This window comes from Heptranchias perlo, chromosome 35, assembly GCF_035084215.1.
Source record: "Heptranchias perlo isolate sHepPer1 chromosome 35, sHepPer1.hap1, whole genome shotgun sequence".
In the NCBI taxonomy this organism is placed as follows: domain Eukaryota; kingdom Metazoa; phylum Chordata; class Chondrichthyes; order Hexanchiformes; family Hexanchidae; genus Heptranchias; species Heptranchias perlo.
In genome coordinates, this window is record NC_090359.1 from 5,201,616 (window position 1) to 5,225,194 (window position 23,579).

A 23,579-nucleotide genomic window follows, 5' to 3' on the forward strand; every position below is an offset into this window, starting at 1 on the left:
ACTGGGGAATTGGAAAGTATTTAAGTTTCGAAGGATGTCGGAAGAGTCGCGGATGCAGGTCGGAATAGACTGGAGGAGGGCAGAGAAAAGAGAGTCGAGACAGGAAGAAATTGGTTCCGTGGGACAAGAAGAGGCTGAGACGATGGATCGACCAGGGGAGTCCTGATTGTAGCTCATGGGAAGGAGGTAGAAGTGGGCTGTGCCGAGTTGGGGGACTGTGAGGTTGGAGGCCTTGGGGGAAGATCTCCTGAGAAGATGACCTCAGTGACGGTCTAGGAAACTATGGCTTGATGTTCGGTGGTAGGAAGGTAGGAGGAGGTATCAGAGAGTTGGCGTTCAGCCTCCGTAAGTGAGAGGTCTGTTCGCCTCACAACAACAACAGCGCCATCCTTGTCAGCAGGTTTAATGACAATGTCAGGTTTGGACCTGAGAGAACGTAGTGCTGCGAATTCAGCGGGAGGAAGATGAGAGTGAGTGAGGATAACAGAGAAATTGAGACGGCCGATGTCACGCTGGGAGTTCGCAATGAAACGATCAAGTCAGGGTAAGAGGATAGAGGGAGGGGTCCAGGTGGAACAGGAATTCTGAAGATGGGAGAAAGGGTCCGCTGTGCGGGGGGAAGACTCCTGTCCAAAGAAATGGGCGATGAGGTGAAGGCCACGGAAGAAGAACTCATCATCGTGTCGAGCTCGAAACTCATTGAGGCGGGGGCGTAAGGGGATGAAGATGAAGCCTTTGCTGAGCACGGATGTTCGGGGTCAGAGAGGTGAGGGTCAGAGCGAATGGTGAAAACAGGACAAAAAGATGGGTGGGTCTGATGGGGTTAGAGGAAAGTGAAGGGGAAGAAGGATCGGGAGGGGTGTTGGTATCGAACAGGTATTGAAAATGGCGATCCTTGACTCCTGAAAGGAAGGAAAAAAGTTTTTTTTTAATGAAAGCGCCGGATGAGGCGAAGGATGAGATGGAACTGCGAACCAGGACAGCTCTGAAGTAGAGAGAGTCGGTGATGCTGAAGAGAGAGTGTTTGATGTGGTTTCTACAAAAACTCACTTTCACAGCCACATCTCCTTCCTCAGCGACTGTGTCCGGCTCCGACTTATTCCACGTGGATTCCAACTTAAATTCAACCCTTCATGTTTCTGATCCACCCATGATTACAGATATCTCCATGATATCTCGCGTTCCTCCAACCACTGCTCCCGCTGCGTCCTGAGATCCACTTTCAACGCCACGCCCCGCCACATGCTCACTCTCGACCTCACTCTGCACGCATGATTTTTGCAACCAATCCGCGCCATTATTGCATTTACCGTTTGATGTGTTGGTTCCTTCCTTATATTCATCCATCAGTCCTGGGTTTCATTCCAATCCGAAGCCACGGTGGATGAATTTTGCATTGCACGCTGAACTCTGTTTGCTAAAATCAGCAAAGTCCCGATTGCCGCCGGGAGGTGTTGCGAGTGTGAGATGTGAATAATGTGAAGCGAGTATCTCTCCACAGATAATGCCTAACCTGCTGAGTGTTGCCAACAGTTTAAGAAATAGGAGCATGAGTAGGCCAATCGGCCCTTCGAGCCTGCGTTTCTGGGTTTATTTTTGAGCTTTCACCACAGCAGTTTTCCTGACAACGTGCAACTTGCCTCAAGGGCGCAGCTTCAAGCACAACATTCTTGTGCTCTTCTCACACACAAGATCGCACTTTACTTTCCTGCAAACGCGCTTTAAAATCTGCCGTATCCGCACACAGCGTCCTGTGCCACGAGAATTTGAAAGACCTTCCGCTGATGGCCTGTAATCGCTCCATTTTCGTCACAGGCGCTCTTTACATTTATCCTCTACTCAATTCAATCGCACGCTTCAACAGAAATGTTAAGATCAAGGCGGAACACTTCCGATCTTACTGCACTGCACCAATTTGCCAAATGTGCACCTTTCAACCGCCATTCGCAGCTCTGTATCGCTGCCCGTCGGTCACGCAACTCAACTGCTGAGAGAAAAGAGCCAACAAGCATCAAAACAAAAAATAGCTCTTCAGTTACCATCCCCTGTATCACAAGATTCTCCAAGTAAATTTCGTGAACAATCGGGCGGCTGTCTTTCCAGAGGCCAGCCCTGCTTTCGTCGTGTTTGTCTGTCGAGCGGTCACGCAGATCGAAATGTATCGACTGATTTCAAGGCACAAATCAACATTGGTGCGAATGGAACTGTGCCCAATAGAAACAGCCGTCGCAGCAGAACAAACGTAAAGGCGTGAGGTCGTGAAATTCAATGTTGGATCTGGCAATGCCGCAGGAAAATGTCCATGAAATGGATGGAGGAAAGTAATGAGGCCTATTGGTTGTGGAAGGAGGAAAAAGCTGGGAGAAGAGGCGGGTTTGAACAGTGGAACATCAAGTCCAGGCATGTGAGAGTGCTAGAATTTGACGGCATAAATAGGTTTTCGGCACAAAATATTTTTTTTCATGTGCTAAATATTGATTTCTTGCTGCAGTCTATTCGCATATGTAACAGAGGACAAATTAGGTAAACGTCACTGTACGCTACCCCGGTTTGAACTGTAGTTACTGTGACGACAACGCAGAATACGAACCACAATACGGTCACGGCGTCGCGGATCAGGTTTTGTTATCACCCCCTCACGATAGCAATGTCGCGCAGGGCACTGCTGAGAAAAGAAGCGGTCACATTCTAGCCGGGATGGGAACCCACGCACCCGCAGAACCTGGAATTTTAATTTAGCGCCTACAAACCAATCGGCCACGCTACCATAAAACAAATGCACCTGATCAGAATCTGGTAACTGGAGATTGAAAGTTGGCTTTCTTCCTCTTTGATTTTGAGTCAAAGATTTTCATTGAAAGAAGAAAATAAAAAGCTTTCTCAGCAATTTTCATGGGACCAGGTGGCCGAGGTGATGGATTGTGAATCCACTGTGCTCTGCACGCATGGTTTTGGATCCCATGCGCGCCATTGTTGCATTTACCGTTTGATGTGTTGGTTAATTCCTTATATTTATCCAGAAGTCTAGGGTTTCGCTCCAATCCGAAGCCACGGTGGATGAATTTTGCATTGCTCGCTGAACTCTGTTTGCTGAAATCAGCAAAGTCCTGATTGCCGCCAGGAGGTGTTGCGAGTGTAAGATGTGAATAAAGTATCAATCAAAGTGCATAATGACGCCCCGGTAAAGCGAGTATCTCTCTGCAGATACTGTGATGTATTTATTTATGCAACTTTCATTTCCGAAATAAACGAATGTATTATTTATATATCTTTACTGATAAGGAAAATCCCACTTTGACCAATTCCTCGTTACTATAGTGCTGAGTATCCCCGCCTATCATCTGGGAGACTGGTGTTCAATTCCACAATAAGGTGGTTATTGCTGCCTTGAGAAGATTCACTTTATTTTATCTACATTATTGGATGTGGAAAATACAATGAAAAACTGACTCGGCCTTGCCCACTTCCACAATTTGATTCCACAGCGATTTTAAAAGCTGCTCTCTGCCTCACTCTTCAGCTCGATGTGAGAAACGCAATAATGTGCAAAAATAAAACGGAGAATCGCGCAGTGAACAGACTGGGTCGAAGTCACCAGCCCAAAACAGAGAGAAGCAGACCTGACAGAAAGAGAAATGGAGAGAGATAACCATCTTCAGCCAGAAGTGCCGAGTGGATGATCCTTCTCGGCCTCCTCACAAGATCACCACCGTCACAGAAGCCAGTTTTACATCGATGATAAGAGTGACGCAGAGAGCAGATTTTAAAACCGCTGGAACATCAGCGAAATTAAAGTAAGGTAAGTAGGAGTCAACTCCGAGTCAGTTCCACACTGTATCTTATGCAGAGAAGCGAAATTGAAGCTTTTAAAAGCGGTAAAATTGTCAACTCCCCGTCGGGGAAGTGAATCCCGGGGTCTTGCGTGACAAGCGGGGATACGCACCACTGTACTAACGAGGAGCTGGCGTTGGACATGCTTCATGTGTCAGTGCATTTCTTTTAATTATTTATTTCATGACAGTTCATTTAATTTTCCACCGGCCACTGTTGAAAGAACCTTTCACATTTCCATCCCTTTGTTAGACAACGAACAACTGACTCTGTCTTTCTTCCGTTCTTTCTTTCTCTCTTATCGTGGTGAGTTGTCCCGCCTTAGTCCGGGATTCAGTTCGCCGACGGGGAGGAAGCATTTTTAAGACGCCAACTTTTAATTTTATGTCTTCAGCTCGCTTCTTCTTACAAAACTGCAGAGAAAAATAGAACAGAAGAAAGAAATAAACAGGTGATTGTCACTTTCAGAATATTTGTTCCGATGCTTAGTGACGGTCTCGATTTCCATTGAAATTTTCAATGAGCAAATCTCAGCGGTTGTTTTGAGTTTGACAAACTAACTTATGATGTACTTGACAGGTTCCTGGAAATGATCTGTCCGGGTTTTCCTTGCCCGTATAGATATGTAAATAAATACATTCGATCATTTCGCAAATCAAAGTTGCACAAATAAATAAATCGCAGTATGTGTGCAGAGATACTCGTTTTACCGGGACGTCATTGTGCACTTTGATTGATACTTCACGTTATTCACATCTTGCACTCGCAACATCTCCGAGCGGCAATCAGGTCTTTGCAGATTTGACCAGAGCTCAGCGAGCAATGCAAAATTCATCCACCGTGGCTTTGGATTGGAGCGAGACCCTGGACTTCTGGTTGAATATAAAGAAGAAACCAACACATCAAGCGGCAAATGGAATAATGGCGCGGATGTGATACAAAACCATGCATGCAGAGCACAATGGATTAGGAGTCCATCACCTCAACCACACGGTCAACTCGTCGCATGAACAGTGCTCAGAAAGCCCATTTTTTTTTATTCGCTCAATGGAAAATCCTCAACGCACAGGTTAAAAATCAAGAAAGCCACATTTCAATCACCAGATAGCAGATTCTGAACAAAAGCCATGCACAGGTGATAGTGTGGCCCAGTGGTCTGAAGCGCTGGATTAAGGCTGCAATCGCTGCGGGGGGCTGTTCGAATCCCGCTGCGGGTAGATGGTATAGTAATATGCAGTTAGGAGGACGTGTCCCTGTGAGTGCTCGACATGCCATCAGGCCAAATATGGGCAAGGTAACCTCCTAACGGTTACCAGCTGTCACCCGCTCTCTGCTGATGAATCAGTCCTCCTGCATGTTGCACACGCCTTGGAGGGTAGTAAGGGCAGAGAATGTACTCCAGGTGGGCGACTTCAATGTCCATCACCAAGCATGGCTTCGTACCGCCGCCGCTACTGGCCGAGTGGAGAAGGACACAAGGGCAACGGTGGGCGACGTGGTGCAAAGGAATCGTGGGTGGGAGGAATGAATCCCACAACGCTCAGACTGAAAACACCAGCCAACGCCCTCGATAGGGCAGCAGGAAAAATACAGTCCAACTCAGATTAAAGTTTGGCATCCCTATTCTGAATGATGGCTGATATCAAGAAACGGCTCGAGTGCACTGAATAACAAAAGGCGAGGGGCCCTGACAACATTCCGGGCTCTCACACGGCAAAACTTGTGTGCCAGCATCCACCGATAAAGTCCTGTCCACAAAATAGGAGGACAAATGCCAGCCAATTACTACTCCCAATCTGACGGACAGGTGTTCGTCTATCAGTGCAGCATAGCGGCACCTGCTCAGTTTGGGTTCCACGAGGACCACTCAGCCTTGGATCGAAACATGAGCTGAATTCCAAGAGGTGAGCGGAAGTGCCCTTGACATTCAAAGCAGCATTTGACCGAGAAGCCCTCGTGAAAATTGAAGTCAGGGGGAAAACTCTCAAGTAGCGGGAGTCAAACCTAACAGAAAGGAAGATGGTAGGTGTTTGGTGGCAAATGCATCTCAGCCCCAGGACATTGCTGCAGGAGTTCCATTCGCAACGCCTCAAATAATGAAGCAGTACGAGCCCGCATGCAGCTAAGACTTGGACAACATCCAGACTTGAGATCATAAGGGGCAAGTAACATTCGCGCCTCACAGCTACTTTGATTACACTTTCTCCCATCCCACTGCTTGTAAGGACTCCATTCCCTTCTCCCAGTTTCTCAGTCTCCATCGAGTCTGTTCTGACGATGTGACCTTCCACACTAGTGGTACGGATATGTCTTTTTTCCTCAAATGAGAATTCCCCTTCACTGCAGTTAACGGGACCCTTGACCGCATCCATCCAATTACTTCACTTCTGTCCTCACCCCCTCCCTCCCAGAACAATGATACGGTCCCCCTTGTCCTTACCTTCCACCCCACCAGCCTCCACATTCAACGTACCATTCTCCCCCATATCCATCACCTCCAACGGAACGGAACCATCAAACACATCTCCCCCTCCCTTTCCCTTTCAGCGTTCCGAAGGGACCATTTCCTCCACGACACCCTGGTCCACTCTTCCATCACCCCCAACACACGCTCTCCTCCCCACCGCACCTTCCCATGCGAAGACAGGAGATGCAACACCTGCCCTTTCACCTCCTCCCTTCCCATCTTCCAGGGTCGCAAATATTCCTTCCAAGTGAAACAGCGATTTATTTGTCCTCCTTTCAATTTACTGCACTGTATTCGCTACTCACAATGCGGTCTGCTCTACTATGGGGAGACCAAACGTAGTTTGGGTGATTGCTTTGCTGGACACTTCCGTTCAGTCCACAAGCTTGACCCTGACCTGCCCGTCGCTTGCCATTTTAATTCCCCGTCCCACTTCCACTGTATCCTCGGCCTCTTACACTGCTCCAATGAAGCATAACAGAAGCTCGAGATACAGAACCTCATCTTTTGATTAGGCAGTTTCCAATCTTCCGGACTTAACATTGATTTCAATGACTTCAGATCATAATCACAGCTCTGATATTTTCGGAGAGCGAGTGCTGATTATGGCTCTAATGTTGCGATTTACAGCTCTTCGAGACCGATCTTTTGTTTCTTTATTTGTCCCATTAGCACCCTCCTTGACTTGCACCATCATCCATTTTGTTATTTAATCAATCCTGCCCTCCAGCCTATCAGAGACCTTCCCATTTGTTCGTTCCACCCAATCCCTTCCTCCCCATTCCTTCTTCTGGCTCTTTACTTGCTTAAAAACTGTTCAATCATGAAATTTTTCCAGTTCTGACGATGGGTCATCGACCTGAAACATTAACTCTGTTTCTCTCTCCACAGACGCTGCCTGACTTGCTGAGTATTTCTCCCATTTTCTGTTTTTATTTAAGATTTCCAGCATCCGCAGTATTTTGCATCTAATATCTCCTTTTGTGGCTCGGTATCAACTTTTGTTTAAAAACGCTCCTGTGAAGCGCCTTGGACGTTTTGCTACGTTTAATGCGCGATATAAATGCACGTTGTATTTGTCGTTGTTGTCGTTAAAACTGAAAACAGTTTCACCGTCACCCAGTGTCCATGTCAGTGTTACTGTCAGTCTGCAGCAGAAAGTTATCGGATGATCAATGGCGATTACAACAATTATTCATCTTTCACAGAGTTTCATTTATTTTCTGTAAATAATGTAATCAGGTTCTTGACGCTGCATCCTCAAACTTTAGCTCGGTGAATTAATGGTTTAGTTTGGAACAAAACGTGTTACCTGCGAAATGCAGCCGCACACGAGTTCCAAATCCACACTCTCAGCACCATAACATCATTAGACCATAAGAGATAGGAGCAGGAGTCGGCCATTTGGCCCTTCGAACCTGCTCCGCCATTTAATGAGATCCTGGCTGATCTGATTTTATCTCAACTCCACTTTTCCGCCTTTTCCCCGATCATTTGACTCCATCGCCACTCAGCAATCACATTAACTGAACTTTACTCTGGCCCAGTGTCACCGCGCTGAAATCACGTCTTTCTCGGGCAGGTGATTTTAACATCAGGGTTGCTGGTTTACGAGTGAAAAGTGATCCCGCTTCACTCTAGGTGCATTGGACAAATTTGTAGATGCCGTGTATTCGGTGCTGGGACCACTGCTTTTCTTGATATGTATTAATGACTTAGACTTGGGTGTACAGGGCTCAATTTCAAAATGTGCAGATGACACAAAACTTGGAAGGGTAGTAACCAGTGAGGAGGATAGTGACAGACTTCAAAAGGATTAAACAGGCTGGTGGCATGGACGGACAAGTGGCAGAATGAATTTAACAGCGCAGGTTGAGAAAGCGGTTAAAAAAGCATACGGGATCCTGGGCTTTATAAATAGAGGCATAGATTACAAAATAATGGAAGTCAGGATGAACCTTCATAAAAAATTGGTTCGGCCACAACTGGAGTATTATTTCCAGTTCAAGGCACCGCACTTTAGGAAAGTTGTGAAGGCCTTATAGAGGGTGCAGAAGAAATTTCCAGAATGATTCCATGAATGAGGGACTTTAGTTAGGTGGATTGTCTGGAGAAGCTGGGGTTGTTCTGCTTGGAACTGAGAAGCTTGCGAGGAGATTTGATAGAGATTTTCAAAATCATGAAAGATGAGGAAACAGAGGGGATAGAGGAGGGTAATGAGCTTGATGTGGTGTATATGGACTTCCAAAAGGCGTTTGATCAAGTGCTGCAAAATAGGCGTGTCATCAAGATTGAAGCCTGTGAAATAAGAGGGGCAGGAGCAGCATGCATACAAAATTGGTGAAGTAACAAGAAGCAGATTGTGTTTGTGAACGGTTGTTTCTCGGACTGGAGGGAGGTGTACAGTGGTGTTCACCAGGGGTCCGTACTGGGACCACTGCTTTCCTTGGTATATATTAATGACTTGCACTTGTGTGTACAGGGCACAATTTCCAAATTTGCAGGTGAAACAAAGATTGGGAGTGTATTGAACAGTGAAGATGATAGTAATAGACTTCAAGAAGATATAGACCGGCTGGTGAAATGGACGGACACGTGGCAGGTGAAATTCAACGCGGAAAAATGCAAATTAATACATTTTAGTCGGAAGAATGAAGAGAGGCAATATAGACTAGAGGGCACAATTTTAAAACGGATACAGGAACAGAGAGACCTTGGGGTATATGTGCACAAATCATTGACGGTGGCACGGCAGGTTGAGAAAGTGTTTTAAAAAATATGGGATCCCGTGTTTTATAAATTGAGGCTTAGAGTACAAAAGCAAGGAAATCTTGAATCTTTATAAAATAATGATTCGATCACAACTGGAGGATTGTGTCCTATTCTGTGCATCACACCCTAGGAAGGATGTGAAGGCCTTATAGATGGTGCAGAGAAAATTTTCTAGAATGATTAGAGGGATTAGGGCGTTTAGTTACGGAGATAGATTGGAGAAGTTGAGTTTGTTCCCCTTGGAACAGAGAAAATTGAGAGGTGATTTGATAAAGGTATAAAAAATCATGACGGGTCCAGACAGAGTCGTTGGAGAGAAACTGTTCCCATTGGAAAAAAAAAACAAAGGTGAAATGAGGAAAAACTTTTTTACACAGCGAGTGGTTCGGATCTGGAATGCACTGTCCGAGGGGTTGGTGGAGGCAGATTCAATCATGGCCTTCAAAAGTGAACTGGATAAGTAATTGAAAGGAAAAAAAAATATCAGGGCTACGGTGATAGGGCGACTTGCTGGATTGTTCTTGCATAGAGCGGGCGCGAACTCGATGGGCCGAATGGCCTCTTTCCGCGTTGTAACCTTTCTGTGATTCTAGGATTCTAGTGGGCCAACTAAAGGGTCGGGGCAGATAATGCCGATAACAATTTAAAAAGTAGCACAAGTTGATAAAACCAGCGCTGGTGAAAATGATGGATGGATATTTAAAGGCCTGGCCGTGGGAGAGGCTGCACCGTTTTCTGCCACAATTTGAGGCGCTGCTTATTTGGCTTCTTCATGAAAAATCCTTCTTTGCAAAGCAGTGCGGCGCACGCTATTGCTGTGGTTCGGGCCCATTGTTCACAGCTGAGGTGTGGCGACGTGATCTGATAGTGGTTCGTACTCTGCGTTGTGGGAGAATGGGTCCGCTGTGCGGGAGGAATAATCCTGGCCAAAGAAATGGGCGCGGAGGCGAATGAGATGGAAGAACAGCTCGGCATCATGTCGAGATCAAAACTCATTGAGGTGGGGGCGTAAGGGGATGAAGCTGAGGCCTTTGCTGAGGACTGATCCTTCGGGGTCAGAGAGGGGAAGGTCCGAGGGAATGGTGAAAACACGACAAAGAGATTGGAGGGAGGGATGGGGTCTGACGAAAGTGAAGGGTAAGAAGGATCGGGAGGTGTGTTGGTATCTAAGAGTTGTTGAAGCTTGCGGTCCTTGAAACGTACAAGGAAGTTAAAAAGTTCTTTGTTGAAGCGCCAGACGAGGCGAAGGAGGAAATGGAACTGCGGACCAGCTGTGAAGTGAAGAGAGTCGGTGCTGCTGAAGAGAGAGTGTTTGATCAGGTTTCTACTAAAGCTCACTTTCACAGGCACATCTCCTTCCTCGGCAATTGTGTCGGGCTCCGACTTATTCCACGTGGATTCCAACTTAAATTCCACCTTTCATGTTTCTGATTCACCCATGATTCCAGATATCTCCATGATATTCAGCGTTGCTCCAACCAATGCTCTCGCCGCTTCCTCAGATCCACGCCTAAAGCCACGAGCCGCCACATGCTCATCTCGACCTCTCTCCCCATGCGTGGTTTTTATCCAATCCGCGCCGTTATTGCATTTACCGTTTGATGTGTTGCTTCCTTCCTGATATTGATCCAGAATTCCTGGGTTTCAATCCAATCAGAAGCCATTGTGGATGGGTTTTGCATTGCTCGCTGAACTGTGTTTGCTCAAATCAGCAAAGTCCTGATTGGCGCCCGGAGGTGTTGCGAGTTTAAGATGTGAAAAACGTAAAGTATCAATCAAAATGCACAATGAAGACCCGGTAAAGCGAGTATCTCTCCACAGATACTGCCTGACCTGCTGAATGTTGCCAGTAGTTTCTGGGCTTATTTTGGGGCTTTCAGTAAAGCAGTTTTCCTGACAACCTGCAACTTGCCTCAAGGGCGCAGCTTCAAGCACAACTTTCTTGTGCTCTTCTCACACACAAGATCACACTTTACTTTCCGACACACGCGCTTTAATATCTGCCGTTTCCGCACAAAGAGAACTGCGCCACGAGAATTTGAAAGACCTTTCGCTCATGGCATGTAATCTCTCTTTTTTCGCCAAAGGCGCTCTTTACGTTTATCCTCTTCTCGATTCAATCGCATGTTTCATCAGAACTATTAAGATCAAGGCGGAACACTCCGGACCTTGCTGCACCGCCCCAACTTGCCAAATGTGCACTTTTCAACCGCCATTCGCAGCTCTGTCGCGCTGCCGGTCGCTCACGCAACTCAACTGCTTAGAGAAAAGAGCCAACAAGCATCAAAACAAAAACCAGTTCTTCAGTTACCATCCCCTGTGTCACAATATTCCCCAAGTAAACTTCGCGAACAATCGGGCGGCTGCCTTTCCAGAGGACAGCCCTGATTTCGTCGTATTTGTCGGGCGAGCGGTTACGCAGATCGAAATGTATCGACTGGTTTCAAGGCACCAATGAACAATGGTACGAATGGGACTTGTGCCCAATAGAAACTGCGGTCGTAACTGAAGAAACTTAGGGGCGTGAGATCGTGAAAGTGAATGTCCGAGATGGAAATGCCGCAGGAAAGTGTCCATGAAATGGAAGGAGGAAAGTGATGGCGGCCCATTGTTTTTATTCGTTCATGGGATGTGGACGCCGCTGGCGAGGCCAGCATTTATTGCCCATCCCTAATTGCCCTTGCGAAGGTGGCGGTGAGCCGCCTTCTTGAACCACTCCAGTACCTGTGGTGAAATTTCTTCCACAGTGCTGTTCGGAAGGAAGTTTCAGGATTTTATCCCACCGACGATGAAGGAACGGCGATATATTTCCAAGTCGGGATTGTGTGTGACTTGGAGACTAACGTGCAGGTGGCGTTGTTCCCATGCAGCTTCTGCTCTTGTCCTTCTCGGTGGTAGAGGTCGCGGTTTGGCAGGTGCTGTCGCAGACGCCTTGGCGAGTTGCTGCAGTGAATCCTGTGGATGGTACATACCGCAGCCACAGTGTACCGGTGGTGAAGGGAGTGAAAGTTTCGGGTGGTGGATGGGGTTTCAATCAAGCAGGCTGTTTTTTTCCTGGATGGTGTCGAGCTTCTTGAGTGTTGTTGGAGCTGCACTGCACTCATCCAGGCAAGTGGAGAGTATTCCATCACACTCCTGACTTTTGCCTTGTAGATGCTGGAAAGGCTTTGAGGAGTCAGGAGGTGAGTCACTCGCTGCAGAATGCATATCCTCTGACCTGCTCGTGTCGCCACAGCATTTATATGACTGGTCCAGTTCCGTTTCTCATCAATGATGACACCCAGGATCTTGAAAGCGGGGGATTCGGCGATGGTAATGCCTTTGAATGTCAAGGGGAGGTGGTTAGACTGTCTCTTGTTAGAGATGGTTATTGCCTGGCACTTGTCTGGCGCGAATGTTACTTGCCACTTATGAGCCCAAACCTCTATATCAAAACCAATACAAATAACTTTTAGATTTATATTAGGAAAAAGAGGGTGGTCAGGACCAGTGTTGGCCGCTTAATAACTGAAAGTGGGGATATTGTCATTGACAATGGGGAAATGGTGGACAAGTTGAACAATTACTTTGTGTCAGAATTTACAGTCGAAAAAGAGGAAAGCATGCCGGAAATCCCAAGGAAACTAATATTGAATCGGGGACAGGGACTCGATAAAATTAACATAAGTAAAGCAACAGTAATGAAGAAAATAATAGCACTAAAGAGTGGCAAATCCCGAGGACCACATGGTTTCCATCACAGTGTTTTAAAAGAAGTTGGTGAGTACATTGCAGATGCCATAACTATAAGCATTCAAAGTTCTCCAGGTTCAGGAACTGTCCCACAAGATTGGAAAATTGCAGATGTCACTCGGCTTTTTAAGAAAGGAGAGAGAGGGAAACCGGGGAATTATAGACCAGTTACCGTAAGATCTGTTGTGGGGAAATTGCTGGAGTCTATAATTAAGGATAGGGTGACTGAACACCTCGATAATTTTCAGTGAATCAAGGAGAGCCAGCATAGATTTGTGAAAGGTAGGTCGTGCTTGACAAATCTGATTGAATTTTATGAAGAGGTGACTAAAGTAGTGGACAACGCTAACCCTAACCCCAATGCAGCGTCAATGGATGTTATTTATATGGACTTCCAGAAGGCGTTTGATAAGGTCACACATAAGGGACTATTAGCTAATTTAGAAACCCATGGAATCGAGGGAAAAGTACGGACTTGGTTAGGAAATTGGCTGAGCGAAAGGCGCCAGAGAGTAGGGATTATAGGTAAGCATTCACATTGGCAGGATGTGACCAGTGGAGTCCCGCAGGGATCTGTCTTCGGGCCTCAATTATTCACAATATTTATTAACGACTTAGATGAAGGCATAGAAAGTCTCATATCTAAGTTTGCCGATGACAGAAAGATTGGTGGCAATGTAAGCATTGTAGATGAAAACATAAAATTACAAAGGGATATTGATAGATTACGTGAATGGGCAAAACTGTGGCAGATGGAATTCAATGTAGACAAAAGTGATCAAAAAAAGGATAGAACAGTGTAGTTTCTAAATGATAAAAAGTTAAAAACAGTGAATGTGAAAAGGGACTTAGGGGGTTCAGGTACATAGATCATTAAATTGTCATGAACAGGTGCGGAAAATAATCAAGAAGGCTAATGGAATGCTGGCCTTGATATCTAGAGTACTGGAGTACAAGGGGGCAGAATTTATGCTGCAGCTATACAAAACCCTGGTTAGACCACACCTGGAGTACTGTGAGCAGTTCTGGGCACCGCACCTTCAGAAGGACATATTGGCCATGGAGGGAATGCAGCGTAGGTCTAATAGAATGATACCCGGACTTCAAGGGTTAAGTTACGAGGAGAGATTACACAAATTGGGGTTGTATTCACTCGAGTTTCGAAGGTTAAGGGGTAATCTGATCGAAGTTTATAAGATGAATGCATGGCTGCAGTGATGGTGTAGGAGGGAGGGATTTAGATTCCTGGGACATTGGGACCGGTTCTGGGGAAGGTGGGACCTGTACAAGCGGGACGGGTTATACCCGAGCAGAACCGGGACCAATTTCCTCGCGGGGGTGTTTGCTAGTGCTCTTGGTGAAGGTTTAAACAAGAGTGGCAGGGGGATGGGAACCTGAGCGGGGAGTCAGAAGAGAATAAATTTGAGTGCAGCAAGAGAGGGGAAGAACCAGGGGAAATATACAATACAAATAGTACAAACAGTTGTTCATGAACAAGTGAAAGGGAAAAGCGTAGACCAGCAGAAGGAAAGTGTACTTGAGGCACGACAGATAAAATAAAAACTAGAAGACCTAAGGCGATTAACCCAGCATCAAAGCTGTGGCAGGGGGTTGGGAACCTGAGCAGGGAGACAGAGGAAAGCGTGTCGGGAAGGGACAGAAGGTATGGAGTAAAAGATAAAGTGTTAAAAAAGGAAAAAGCAGGAACTAAGTGTAACAAAACATATTTGAAAGTTCTTTATGTGAATGCACGTAGCATTCGTCATAAAATGGACGAGTTAACGACACAAATAAGTACTTGTGGGTATGATCTTGTGGCCATTACAGAAACATGGCAGCAGGGTTTAATGACTGGGAATTAAATATGCCAGGGTATTTAACAAGCAGGAAGGACAGGCAGGAAAGAAGGGGAGGTGGGATGGCTATGTCAATAAAGGATGGAATCACTGTAATACAGAGAAATGATATTGGGACAAAGATCAGCACAATGAAACAGTTTGGGTAGAGATAAGGAATAATAAGGGGGAAAAACTTTAGTCGGAGTAGTATGTAGGCCTCCTGATCGTTGCAACTCTGCTTGAAGAAGCATTAAACAGGAAATAGTCGGGGCATGTAATAAGGGAACAGCTATAATTATGGGGGGTTTTAACTAGCATATTAACTGGACAAATAAAAATTGGGCAGGGCAGCCTTGAGGAAGAGTGTATTGAGTGGATCAGTGATGGATTTCTTGAGCAGTATGTAACTGATCCTACAAGGGGGCAGGCAACCTTGACCTGGTCCTGTGTCATGAGCCAGGTTTAATTAATAATGTCCGAGTTAAGGATCCCCTTGGAATGAATGACCATAACATGGTTACATTCCATATCCAATTAGCGGATGAGAAGTTTGGTACTCAAACAAGCGGACTGAGCTTGAATAATGAAGGCTGTGTTGGAATGAGAACGGAATTGATTAAAGTGGACTGGGAAAATAGATCAAAAGGGTAAGACGGTACATGAGCAGTGGTGTTCATTTTAGGAGTTATTGTACAACTTTCAAAAAATATAAGTTCCACTAAGGAAAAAAGGGTGCAAAAGAAATGACAGCCATCCGTGGCTAATAAGGAAATTAAGGATAGTATCCGACTAAAAACAAGGACATATAAGGTAGCCAAACTTAGTGGGAGGATAGAAGATTGGGAAGTCTTCAAAGAACAGCAAAAAGTAACTGAAAGATTGATTAAGAAAGGGAAGATAGATTATGAAAATAAATTAGCAAAAAATATAAAAACAGATAGCAAGAGTTTCTATCGTTATATAAAAAGAAAAAGGGTGGCTAAGGCAAACGTAGGTCCCTCAGAGGATGAGGCCGGGAAATTAATGGTGGGAAACATGGAGGTGGCAAAAATGCTGAAAAAATATTTTGTTTCAGTCTTTACTGTAGAAGACACTAAGAATATCCTAACACTGGACAAACAGGGGCCTCTAGGGGGGAGGAGCTAAATACGATTAAAATCACTAAGGAATTGGTACTCAGTAATTTAATGGGACTCAAGGCGGATAAATCCCCTGGACCTGATGGCTTACATCCTCGGGTCTTGAGGGAAATGGCAGTAGGGATTGTGGATGCTTTGGTAATAATTTTCCAAAATTCTTTGGACTCGGCAAAGGTCCCGGCAGATTGGAAAACTGCTAATGTAACACCCTTATTTAAAAAGGGTAGTAGGCAGAAGGCTGTAAATTATAAACCAGTTAGCCTAACATCTGTGGTGGGTAAAATTTTGGAGTCTATTATTAAGGAGACAGTAGCGGAACATTTCGATAAATATAACTTAATAGGACAAAGTCAGCATGCCTTTATGAAGTGGAAGACATGTCTGATAAATTTGCTTGAGTTCTTTGAGGACATAACGTACAGGGTGGATAAAGGGGAATCAGTGGACGTAGTGTATTTAGACTTACAGAAGGAATTCGACAAGGTGCCACATAAAAGATTATTGCTCAAGATAAAGAATCACTGGATTTGGGGTAATGTTCTGGCATGGGTGGAGGATTGGTTATCTAACAGGAAGCAGAGAGTGGGGATAAATGGTTCATTTTCCGACTGGCAATCAGTGGCCAGTTGTGTTCCGCAGGGGTCGGTGCTGGGTCCCCAACTCTTTACAATCCATATTAACGATTTGGAGGAGGGGACCGAGTGTAACATATCAAAGTTTGCAGATGATACAAAGATGGGAGGGAACGTAGAGAGTGAGGAGGACATAAAACACCTACAAGGGGATATAGACAGGCTGGGTGAGTGGGCGGAGATTTGACAGATGCAATACAATATTGGAAAATGTGAGGTTATGCACTTTGGCAGGAAAAATTGGAGAGCAAATTATTATCTTAATGGCGAGCAACTGGAAAGTACTGCAGTACAAAGGGATCTGGGGGAACTAGTGCAAGAAAATCAAAAAGTTAGTGTGCAGGTGCAGCAGGTGATCAAGAAGGCCAACGGAATGTTGGCTTTTATTTCTAGGGGGATAGAATATAAAAACAGGGAGGTATTGCTGCGGTTATATAAGGTATTGGTGAGACCGCACCTGGAATACTGCATACAGTTTTGGTGTCCATACTTAAGAAAAGACATGCTTGCTCTCTGGGCAGTACAAAGAAGGTTCACTCGGTTAATCCCGGGGATGAGGGGGTGGTCATAAGAGGAGAGGTTGAGTAGATTGGGACTCTACTCATTGGAGTTCAGAAGAATGAGAGGGGATTTATTGAAACATATAAGATTGAGAAGGGGCTTGATCGGGTGGATGCGGTAAGGATTTTCCCAAGGATGGGTGAAACTAGAACTAGGGGGCATAATCTTAAAATAAGGGGCTGCTCTTTCAAAACTGAGAAGAGGAGAAACTTCTTCACTCAGAGGGTAGTAGGTCTGTGGAAATTGCTGGCCCAGGAAGCTGTGGAAGCTACATCATTAAATACATTTAAAACAGAAATAGAAAGTTTCCTAGAAGTAAAGGGAATTAGGGGTTACGGGGAGCGGGCAGGAAATTGGACATGAATTTAAATTTGAGGTTAGGATCAGATCAGCCATGATCTTATTGAATGGCGGAGCAGGCTCGTGGGGCCGATAGGCCCACTGCTGCTCCTATTTCTTATATTCTTATGTTCTTATTAAGGAACAGATAGGGTGGATAGAGAGAAACTATTTCCTGGTTGTGGATTTTAGGAGTAGGGGGCACAGTCTAATAATTGGAGCCAGACCTTTCAGGAGCGAGATTAGAAATCATTTCTGCACACAAAGGGTTATATAAATTTGGAATTCTCTTTTAGAAAAGGCAATTAATACCAGCTCAATTGCTAAATTTAAATCTCAGATAGATAGCTTTTTGGCAACCAAATGTATTAAGTGATATGGTCCAAAGGCAGGTATATGGAGCTAGATCACAGATCAACCATGAACTTTTCAAATGGCGGAGCAGGCACGAGGGCCTGTTTGGCCTATTCCTGTTCCTATGTTCCTATGTTCTGCATGCGGGCTCGGACTGCTTCATTATTTGAGGGGTTGCGAATGGAACTTGACACTATGCAATCATCAGCGAACATCCCCATTTCTGATCTTATGATGGAGAGAAGATCATTGATGAAGCAGGTGAAGATGGTTGGGCATAAGACACTGCCTTGAGGAATTCCTGCAGCAATGCCATTGGGCTGTGATGATTGGCCTCCAACAACAACTACCATCTTCCTTTGTGCTAGGTATGACTCCAGCCACTGGAAACTTTCCCCCCTGATTCCCATTTTACTCGGGCTCCTTCGTGCCACATTCGGTCAAATACTGCCTTGATGTCAAGGGCAGTCACTCTCACCGAAGGAGATAAACTCTTTTGTGCATGTTTGGAACACGGCTGTAATGAAGTCTGGAGCCGAGTGGTCCTGGCGGAACACAAACTGAGCATCGGTGAGCAGGTTATTGGTGAGTAAGTGCAGCTTGATGGCACTGTCGACGACACCTTCCATCACTTTGCTGATTATTGAGAGTGGACTGATGGGGCGTAATTGCCCGGTTTGGATTGTTCATACTTTATTGTGGACAGGGCATACCTGGGCAATTTTCCACAATGTCGAGCAGATGCCAATGTTGTAGCTGTATTGGAACAGCTTGGCTGGAGGCGCGAGACGTCTTCAGCACTGGAGCCTAGATATTGTCGGGCCTATAGCCTTTATCTGTATCCAGTGCACTCAGCCTTTTCTTGAGGTCAAGTAGAGTGAATCAATTTGCTGAAGACTGGCTTCTGTGATGGTGGGGATTATCGGGAGGAGACCGAGATTGGTCATGCACTCGCCCCTTCTGGCTGCAAACGCTTTCTGTGCCTTGTCTTTTGCACTCATCTGCTGCACGCCACCACAGAGCCTCATCCACCACAATTCACGACTGCAGAGCTTTGATTTTATTCGTTGGTTAAGGAAAATGTCTATAAGCATGTGACTTCGACTCCGTTCGTAACCCCTATGTTAGGTATCCTGTTCCTCTACACTCCTCATTGAGCCATGTCTCTGCCCTTCGTGTTGTTTCGGTCACCATCTGCTGCTGCAGGCTTCGTCTGGCAGCTATGTATTTGAGGACTCGGTCAGCAGTGGTGCTATCAAGCCACTCTTGGTGATGAACGTTGAGGTACCCCGCCCAGAGTACATTTTGCGCCCTTGCCGTCCTCAGAGCTTCCTCCAAAATATACTCATCAATTGCTGAAGGGCAGTAGATCGCAATCAACAGGAGGTTTTTTTTGTCTTGTTTGATCTGATGTTATGAGATTTCGTGGGGTCTAGATTCAATGTTGAGGATTGCCCAGGAGCATTCTTTTCTGATTTGTCTTGCAAGCAGCGGTTGGTTTCTAACTCACGCCCACGCAGCGACTGGAACCTTAATTCAGGGATAGAGACAGCTCCACCAATCTACCATCTGTTTACGTTTGTAGTTCAGAATGTGCTATCTGGTGATTGAAATGTGGCTTTCTTGCTTTTTCACCTTTGAGTTGAAGATTTTCCATTTAACGAATAAAATAAATGAGCTTTCTGAGCAATATTCATGCGAGGAGGTGAGCGAGTGGTTGAGGTGATGGATTCCTAATCCATTGCGCTCTGCACGCATGGTTTTGTATCCCATCCGCGTCATTATTACATTTACCGTTTGATGTGTTGGTTCCTTCCTTATATTCAACCAGAAGTCTTGGGTCTCGGTCGAATCCGAAGCCACGGTAGATGAATTTTGCATTGCTCGCTAAACTCTGTTTGTTCAAATCTGCAAAGTCTTGATTGCCGCCTGTAGGTGTTGCGAATGTGTGATGTCAATAACGTGAACCATCAATCAAAGTGCTCAATGACGCCCCGATAAAGTGAGTATCCCTCCACAGATACTGCGATTTATTTATTTATGCAACTGTCTTTTACGAAATGAACGAATGCATTTATTTATATATCTGTACGGGTAAGGATAACCCCACTTTGATCATTTCCAGGAACCAGTCAAGTACATAAATTAGTTTGTCAAACACAAAACAACCGCTAGGATTTGCTAATTGAAAATTTCAATGGAAATCCAGACCGTCACTAAGTATTGGAACAAATATTCTGAAAGTGACAATCACCTGTTTATTTTTTTCTTCTGTTCTATTTTTCTCCGTAGTTTTGTAAGAAGAAGCTAGCCGAAGATATAAAATTGAAAGTTGGCTTCATAAAATTCTTCCTCCCCGTGGGGGAATTGAATCCCGGACGAGGGCGGGGCAACTCACCACGATAAGAGAGAAAGAAATAACGAAAGAAAGACAGAGTCAGTTGTTCGTTGCCTAAAAAAAAGATGGGAATGTGAAAGGTTTTTTCAACAGTGGCCCGTGGGAAATCAAACAAACTGTCATCAAATAAATAATTTTTAAAAATGCACTGACACACGAAGGATGTCTCACGCCATCTGGGGTGAGTGCACCATCAGTGCAGAATTTCCTCGTTAGTATAGTGGTGAGTCTCCTCGCCTATCACGCGGGAGACCGGGATTCAAATCATCCAAAAGGGAGTTTAGAATTTGATCCGCCTTTAAAAGCTTCATTTTCGTTTATCTGAAGTAAAAACAATGTAGAACTGACTCGGAGTTGACTCCCACTTGCCTTACTTTAATTCCGCTGATGTTCCAGCGGTTTTAAAATCTGCTCTCTGCGTCAATCTTCACCTCGATGTTAAACTGGCTTCTGTGATCGTGGGGATCTCGTGAGGAGGCCGAGATGGATCATCCACTCGGCACTTCTGACTGAAGATGGTTGTCTCTCTCTGCAGGTCGGCCTCTCTCTGTTTCAGGCTGGTGACTGAGACCCGGTCTGTTCACAGCACGATTCTTCGTTTTATTTCTTGCACATTATTGTAATTCTCACATCGAGCTGAAGAGAGAGGAAGAGAGCAGATTTTAAAATCGCTGAGAAATCAAATAGTGGAAGTGAGCAAGGCCGAATAAGTTTTTCATTGTATTTTCCACATTCAATATTACAGATAAATGAAAGTGAAACTTCTCAAGGCAGCAACAACCTCCTCATCAGAGAATTGAACAGCAGCCTCCCAGATGATAGGCGGGGATACTCAGCACTATAGTAACGAGGAATTGGTCAAAGTGGTGTTTTCCTTACCCGTACATATATATGAATAATATATTCGCACATTTCGCAAATGACATTTGCATAAATAAATATATCGCAGTATCTGTATTTAGATCCTCGCTTTACCGGGGCGTCATTGTGCACTTTGATTGATACTTCACGTTATTAGCATGTTGCACTCGTAACACCTCCTGGCGGCAATCAGGACTTTGCTGATTTGAGCAAACAGAGTTCAGCGAGCAATGCAAAATTCATCCACGTGGCTTCGGATTGGACTGAAAACCAGGACTTCTGGATCAATGTAAGAAAGGAACCAACACATCAAACGGTAAATGCTATAATGTTGTTGGTGGGATACCAAACTATGTGTGCAGAGCACAGTGGATTAACTGTCCATCACATGGGACACCTCATCGCATGAACATTGCTCAGAAAGCTTTTTATTTCCTTCTTTCAATGCAAAATCTTGGACTCAAAATCAAAGAGCAAAAAAGCGACCTTTCAATCACCAGTTACCAGATTCTGGGCATTTGTGTTTCGGTTGCGTGGCCGAGCGGTCTAAGGCGCTGGGTTAAAATTTCAATATCTGCGGAAGACGTGGGTTCGAATCCTGTCGCTGTCAGAATTTGAGGTGTTGATTATTTTGGCCTTATCACCAAACACCCTGTTTTACTGAGCAGTGGCCTGCGCGACATTGCTGTGGTTCGACGGCATCTGCAACACCTGACGTGCGTGGCGGTGATCGTGTCCTGGTTCGTACTCTGCATTGTCGTCGCTGTAACTACCGTTCAAATCTGAGTTATTGTAAGGCTTCATTGACCTATTTGATCCTCTGATACATATGTTAATAGAAATCAGCAAGAAATCAATATTTAGCACATGAAATAAATATTTTTGTTGGTGAAAACCTATTCATTCCGTCAAATCCTAGCACTCTCACATGCCTGTACTTGATGTTCCACAGTTCAAACCCGCCATCTCTGAACCTTCCCTTCCATTCCTCGACTTCGCTATCTCCATTTCCGGCGATAGGCTGTCAACCAATATATATTACAAGCCCACTAACCCCCACAGCTACCTTGATTACACTTCCTCCCACCCTGCTTCCTGTAAGGACTCTGTTCCCTTCTCCCAGTTTCTCCGTCTCCGTCGCGTCTGTTCTGACGATTCCACCTTTCACACCAGTGCTTCCGATAAATCTTGTTTTTTTCTCAACAGAGAATTCCCTTCCACTTTAGTTGACTGGACCCTCGACTCTGTCCACCCTATTTCCTGCACTTCTGCCTTTACAACTTACCCTCCCTCCCAGAACCATGATAGGTTCCCCTCGTCCTTACCTCCCACCCCACCAGCCTCCACATTCAACGTTTCATCCTCTGCCATTTCCGCCACGTCCAAGCGCGACGCCACCACCAAAAAACTTCTTTCCCTCCCTCCACTTTCAGCATTCTGAACGGACCGTTACCTCCAAGACACCCTGTTCCACTCTTCCATCACCCCCAACACCAGCTCTCCTCCCAACGGCACCTTCCCATGCGGGTGCACAAATGCAGCACCTGCCCTTTCACCTCCTCCCTTCCCACTGTCCAGGCCCCAAACACTCCTTCAGATGAAACAGCGATGTATTTGTAATAGCTTTTCTGAACACCTCCGTTCAGTCCACAAGCGTAACCCCGAGCATCCGTTCGCTTGCCATTTTGAGTCCCCGTCTGAATCCCACTCTGACCTCTCTGTCCTCGGCTTCTTACACCGTTCCAATGAAGCTCAACAAAAGCTCGAGAAACAGCACCTCATCTTTCGATTAGGCTCTTTACAACCTACTGAACTCAACATTGATTTCAATAACTTCAGATCATAAACACTGCTCCCATTTTTTTCGGAGAGCAAGTGCTGGTTGTAGTTCGAATGTTGCCATTTACAGCGCCTTCAGACCCATCTTTTGTTGCCTTACTTGTCCCATTAACAACCTCCTTGACTTGCACCATCATTCCTTTTGTCATTTCATCACTCCAGCCCTCCACCCAATCAGAGACCTTCCCTTTTGTTCTTTCCTCCACTCCCCTTCCTCCCCCATCGTTTTCCTGACTCTGGACTTGCTTAAAAACTGATTAATCTTCAACATTTTCCAGTTCTGACGAAGGGTCATCCACCTTAAACTTTAATTCCGTTTCTCTCTCTACAGACGCTGCCTGACTTGCTGATTATTTGGAGCATTTTCTGTTTTTATTTCCAGCATCGTCAGTATTTTGCTTCGAATATCTCCTTATTTGGCTCGGTGTCAAATTCTTTTCAAAAACGCTCCTGTGAAACGCCTTGGGTCTTTTCACTACGTCAAATGCGCTATTTAAATAGTTCTGGCAGAAACTACACCACTGACGTGTGGCGCCGTGATCGTATAGTGGTCAGTACTCTGCGTTGTGGCCGCAGCAACCTCGGTTCGAATCCGAGTCACGGCATATGGTCCGTTGCTTCTTTTGTTCTCTCCCGTGCTTGCGAATATAATGCAACAGTATATCAATATTGAATACATGATGGCGAAAACATATTGATTCCATCAAATCCTCGCACTCTCACATTCCTGTACTTGATGTTCCGCATTTCAAACCCACCTCTTCTCCCCACTTTGTCTTCCTTCCACAATCGATCGGCCGCCTTGACTTCCCTCCT

At 45.3% G+C, this 23,579-nt stretch overlaps 1 non-coding gene across 1 annotated transcript; it reads left to right on the forward strand.

Annotated features, from left to right (window-relative positions):
• The first annotated feature begins 23,296 nt into the window (after nt 1-23,296).
• On the forward strand, nt 23,297-23,368 carry trnah-gug (transfer RNA histidin (anticodon GUG)). Its single transcript has one exon. It is a non-coding gene; the product is annotated as a tRNA-His (tRNA).
• Nucleotides 23,369-23,579: the final 211 nt, after the last annotated feature.